The sequence below is a fragment of the Morone saxatilis genome, unplaced genomic scaffold (assembly GCF_004916995.1).
Source record: "Morone saxatilis isolate NCDOM2014 unplaced genomic scaffold, NCSU_SB_2.0 Contig9, whole genome shotgun sequence".
In the NCBI taxonomy this organism is placed as follows: Eukaryota; Metazoa; Chordata; class Actinopteri; family Moronidae; genus Morone; species Morone saxatilis.
The window spans coordinates 21,724,820-21,731,018 of record NW_023340268.1 but is presented as its reverse complement, the minus strand read 5'-3'; positions in this window follow the sequence as shown (position 1 = coordinate 21,731,018).

Below are 6,199 nucleotides of genomic sequence, written 5' to 3'. Positions count from 1 at the left end.
AGGGAGAAGAAGGTATCCGTATCTCTTCATATCACACTGATAAAAAAAACAATAAACAAAATCGCAAATAAAACATTACAATAACGTAAGGTAAAGTGTTTCAGTATGTTATAAGTAGCAACTTATCCTAAAAGCTCAATGAAGAAAATATTCCATATCACTATGATTCTCCGCCGTGTATATAACGCAATTGAATTACACGATTGGCACCAAGAAAATAAAACATTAGCACATAACATCCTCTACATATTTGTACCATGCCCCTATGGATAAAGACACTTAAGTGATAAGCCTACTATCCTAATCGTGCAATTTATGGATGATCACGAAGGCCACACAGCCTGGCTCAAATAAGCATTGGTTTTCAATCTTACTGTTTTCATACCAACAAACAGCGTGGACACTGAAGATGCCGGAGACCAACAACCCAGAGTTCAAATAAACACTGTGAGAGATGATATCCTAACCAGATTGGACCAGAGAACAGAAGCACTGGTGTCACATGCACAGGTAGAGAGCCTGAATTATTGGTCACAAGGATTTCATGTTTATGAGACTGCTGGTGTTTTTCATTAAACCATTACGAAGCTCCTAGCTACACAACACCTTTTGCTGTAAAAACTGTAGAGTACTCGTAACAACACTTCAATTAATCGCCAAAAGGCACTTGATTCTGCTTCCAATCCCTACAACTCCTGTCACTCCTTAACTCCTAGATTCCCTATAATTCTGGAACAGGCATCTATATGGGACAAGGCCTCAATATGAATATTATTTGTGAAACAAGCATGGACAACATGATGCAGGAAGAAAGATAAAATATTGTATTATGTCCATTTGTTTTAACGAAGTCACAGACACAAGGTCTATTTTACTCTAGAAATAGCTGAAATAATTTTAATAAATGAACATCAAATGCTGTATGGAAGAAGAACTCGAAACTAGAGACTGAACAGAAACATCATCAGGAAACTGTTTACTGAGTCATCAAAATCAAAGCAGAAGCAGAAGTCATTTTTCCATAAGACTGCATGGATAATAAAAGTTTATTATAGCACCAATGGCGCTCCCCCCCTGCTGGCCTTTACATAGGATATGCAGACACTTCACGTTGGCTTTCACCTTCACAGACATGGAAGCTCTTGTCCAATTATATAACTGTCAACTGCATTCCTAAGAACCTGCTCAAGTGGGGCGACCCAGTGGGCTTTAAAGATGTGTTACACATCCAAAGAACTTTGATAAAAACAGACTGACGTCTAAATGAGACCAGTGTTTCATCTGGTCAAACGTGTAGCCACACCCGGACCCCAGTTCAAAGGGATTGCATTTAATTGGCGCTCAGCGTTTAATTGAAGTTTTACAGTATACACTAACTGTTCCACAGTAATAACCCATAATCCACTCAAGGTACCTGGATACTGCGGTACACATTACAGCATCGTACATTATAAAACCTATCCAATTAATACAAAGTGTAACTAATAAGAGTGTTTGTGAGTCACATGGATCCCGTAAGAGACGCTTCCATTGTTAGCACTTATTCTCTGGTACCTTGCAGATGATGAAGAAAGTGGTGTGCGGTTAGGCACGAGAAACTAAAACCTGTGGACTTTTTGCACTGTAAGTCATATGAGGTATTCCTGGCTTTGGTGATTTTAAACACCAACCCCATTTGGTTACATAACAAGAGGATAGCACTGTTTCATTACACAAAGAACAACAAAATACTATTAAAGCTAAAATATTTTTTTGGATTTTTTTAGCTTTTGGTAGAAAATAAATATATGCTTGAGCTGAGCTAATAAGAAGGGCTAAAACAGCTATCACTGCTAACAGTTTGAGTTTAGATCAACATACCGTGAAGAAGAGCACCTAGGAGGAGCCAGAGGAACCTGATTGTTTCACAGATTATCTGTCTCATGTACTACTGTCAGGATATAGTGAAAGTTTCAGAAAATACAACAAAAAGTATTTTTTTAAGTTACCTACTGTAGCTTTAATTAGTATCATCGGTAACACCTGCTACTATTTCATGTCAGTGAAAAAAAGTCCATCCAGGAAGTTTTGAGGTTGCGAACAAAACAATTAACACAAATTTAACCGATCTCTGTGAATTCTGCGTGACCTTGCAATTTTGTCCAATCACAGCAACATTTCCACAAATTTGGCAAATTACTGTTGTTTCCTGCAACTTTCACTAATCATAGCAATGTTGAACCGTACATCACCAAACTAATTTTATTCTCACTGGAATAAGTTGCCTCCTATTTTTTGTTTTTTATACAAAACGATTGCAATCCTTCTCGCTATTTCATTGCATACAAGTGCTAAACTAAACTAAAAACATTGCACCATGCATTGCAGTTTGTTAGAAAAGCTGCAGTGAAATCAGTAGAAGAAAAGCTTCAGCTTGATCATATTGCTACTGTTTCTTAGCTTGTAGTTTTTAATCAGCAATTCAAATTGATGAAGGTGGTATCCAGTTTGTTGGCAGGACAGGTTGTCAGGGTTTTCCATGCGAGCTTCAGAGCTCCTTATCTTACTGCTGTCTGAGGGCCTTCTCATATTTGGGCTACCTGAAGAGGTTCTTTGATAACGTTTTGTTTTATGGGTCTTTCATTTGCTAATAATTTCCATGGACGTTTCTCAAAAAATTTTGTTTTATTTGGTACTAATTAAGGGAAAAATATGTGTTTCTTTGAAAGATAGGCTTTATTTAAACCCAGATAGACATTAATGCTCCAGTGTGTAATATTTAGGAGGATCTATTGGCCGAATTGGAATATAATATTCATAGTTATGTTATCATTAGTGTGTAATCACCTTAAAATAAGAATTGTTGGGTTGTTTACCTTAGAATGAGCCGTTTTTATCTCGGAGGGAGTCAAAGGTCACATTTTTGCATGTTCAGCTGAACTGCTGTGCACTGACTACAAAAAAGACTTGATTACACCAGAAATTACTTTGAATTAAATAATTGGAAGTCTATAAACTCAATGTTGTCTCTATTCCCCCATAATTAAAACCAAATAAAATAGTTCTTTGGAGGAAATGTCTTGGAAATTATTAAGAAATTTTAGATTTAAAGGTGCTGTAAGTGAAATCTGCATTTTGGCTAACTTCCTGTCCATTCTTGCAGTCAGCAGTCCCCTTTCTCCTCCCTACGTCACCACACTGATATTCTGTTGCCCTTGAGGACCACCTCTATGTGGACTCTCTCCTGGTTGGATAAAGTGGGAACACGATACTAGAAAATGTTTTCTCTGTTTTACTGCAGAAAGTAGGGACCAGTAGAGCCCTGTTACTGACTGGACACTGTATATCAGTGACGGCTGTCAGAATGTAGAGCTATATAACACTTATTTTAACAAAAAAAAATCGCTAACAGCACCTTTTAATAAAGCATCTTCAAGAGTTCAGAACATTTGATCAGTCCACACAAAATGTGAACTCCACACATTGGTTAATGAATATGATTGGTTGTCACATCTGTGGTTTGATAGTATGAACACAGTAGACTACGTATCAGCGTAAAAACAAGTAATAAAAACATTTATATACTTCACATAAATGCAATCATTTGAGCCCATGGTGTTGATGTTGATGTTGAAAACATACGTGTGGTGAAAGCATTGTTCTGAGCCTTGCTGTTGCAATATCCAGTCCCTCCAGGAAGTTATGATGTTGCGATCGCAACAAATAACGCATATTCCACTAAGACTTGTGAATTCTAAGCAATCTTACAATTTTGTCCGATTGTCATTGCAACTTTATGCAAATTTGAAAAGTAACCAGTTCCATTAATTGTAGCAATCCCCGCACAAAACGTTGAGACATATGTCACCAAACTACGAGCGATTTTATTATCACTGGAACACGTCTTCAATTTTAATGAGTCATACAAAAAATTTAAACCTTTTTGCAGTTTTTACTTTTTCCAGCGTTTCATTAATTCCTAAAAAAAACTTGTAACATTGCTCGCATTTAAAAGAAAAAAAAAAAAAAAAAAGCTGAAATCAGGCATTTTAGGCCGCAAAAATCCCCTCCAAAAGCCTATGAAATCCTGGAGGGACTGATTATGACTTGACTGCTTTTCCAAAGTAAATGCATAAAGAGGAAGTGTTCTTCTGTGTAAACCATTGCCATATAAAAAATGGACATTGCATCTCCACTTCCCCCCCTCTTTTTATATCTTCAAATAACTAATTAAACCCAAACACAAATGAACACTTGAACAAACATCAGCGCGATAAGAACTACTTAACATGGAGACAGCAGGCTTCATAACCTATACTGCTGTCAGCCACCAGAGGGTGATGCAGATGTTTTGGCTTTACTATCGGAGAGCTGGCATGTCATCCATTTTTCTATATGATTGTGTAAACACACAAGTGTCTTTTGTGTTTACAACAATAGCACACTTCCTGTATGTGATGAGAACAAACCTGCAGTAACCCCAGGGACAAAACCTGGTGCAGACTCTAGTGCTTTGGGAACCACATCTCAAAAGCTCTGAAAGAAAATAATTTTAACTCAAGGCCCGCTGACTAGCTCTTTGGCTTTTGGCTTTTCAGACAAGTCTCTTAAAGCTGCAGTAGATAACTAAAAATTGCTTTTTGTTGTATTTTCTGAAACTTTCACTATATCCTGACAGTAGAACATGAGACAGATAATCTATGGTATTTGTAAGAATCCACCGGGCCTGAATGAAAACAACCAATCAGAGCCAAGAAAGATAAAAAGATGTCATAATGACGTGAATTTGATTGACTGAATTTCCCATTACACCCATTACATAGAGCTTGTCTTTCTTTAAGATTGTTGCATTCTGGGTAGGATGTAGATGTGTGATGTAACTTCGGTATTGATGTGGGGTAGAGGTTACAGAGCAAGCTCTATTTCTGTCTTTGTTATTTGCTTTATTTTCCTGAGAAAAGAAACGCATCTCCAACGTGCTTTATTCTAAACACAAATCAGAAAATTGACAATTCTTGCCAATGAAAGTAATGATCCGCGGTAAGTTTTGATTAACTAACACTCCAGAGAGACAGACAGAACTGGATTAAAGCTGCAGTAGGTAACTTCTATAAAAATAACTTTTTACATATTTGCTGAAACTTTCACTATATCCTGACAGTAGAACATGTACTACTGTCAGGATATAGTAAAATGAAGTTACCCACTGCAGCTTTAAATCTTTTTCTTGCACATGTTGAAAAAAAAGCAGTTGAGAAGTTAAAATGCCAGTAAGGCTGTGTTAGAAAAAGACAAATCCTCTATTAAAATAATCATTTAAAAATCAAAAGAGGTTTGGGTTAAATATCCAAACATTTAATCAATTTATTTTTATATCACAATATAAATTAGCAGAAACATTTCATCCATACTAAAACCACTGATGATCCATTTATCACCCCAGTCTGCATAATGTGCATTTTGTTAAGCGACACTAACAGAAAAATATACACATCATCCCATTCATAAAAGATGTTTATTCTGACACTTAAATACAAACAATATGTACTAAAGAACTGAATTTGGCTACGTTAGAATATTGTTATTTTTAATTTGTAGTTCTTTTATTGTAAAGATGTGCTGCTCTTGTAATGTTGACTGTATATTCAAATAAAATAAAGAAATGGCATTGTCATATTTATACAAACTTTGTTGCTACCAGTTGATACATGAATCTCTTTCTGGAGACCTCACTTTACTATGACTTTCTACATTGGTTTAGTCATGCTTTATTTGCTAAATTGAATGTATAGAAATGCACCATTATGTATCTACACAACACATTTATACAATAGGTATCACAATACAATTCAATTCAGTATAGTCAATATATTGAAAATTTCTTTTCAAATCTAATTTTAGGAAAGCTGTCGTATAGAGCAGTGGTTCCCAACCTTTTTCCTTTTGTTTTTTAACTGATGAACAAACAGTTAAGAAGAAGAAGATATACTTTATTGATGCCCTAGGGGGAAATTCTTTTTTTATACACACACACACGCAGGCTGAAATGCACGCACATGTGGACATGCAAAGGGGAGAGATGGTGGAGTGATGGGGCTGCCACGTTACCAGCGTCCCAGGTTTCGGGGTTAAGTTGCCTTGCTCAAGGGCACCTCGGCAGTGCACAGGAGGTGACACTGGCACCTCTCCAGCTACCAGTCCACACTCCATACCGACTCTC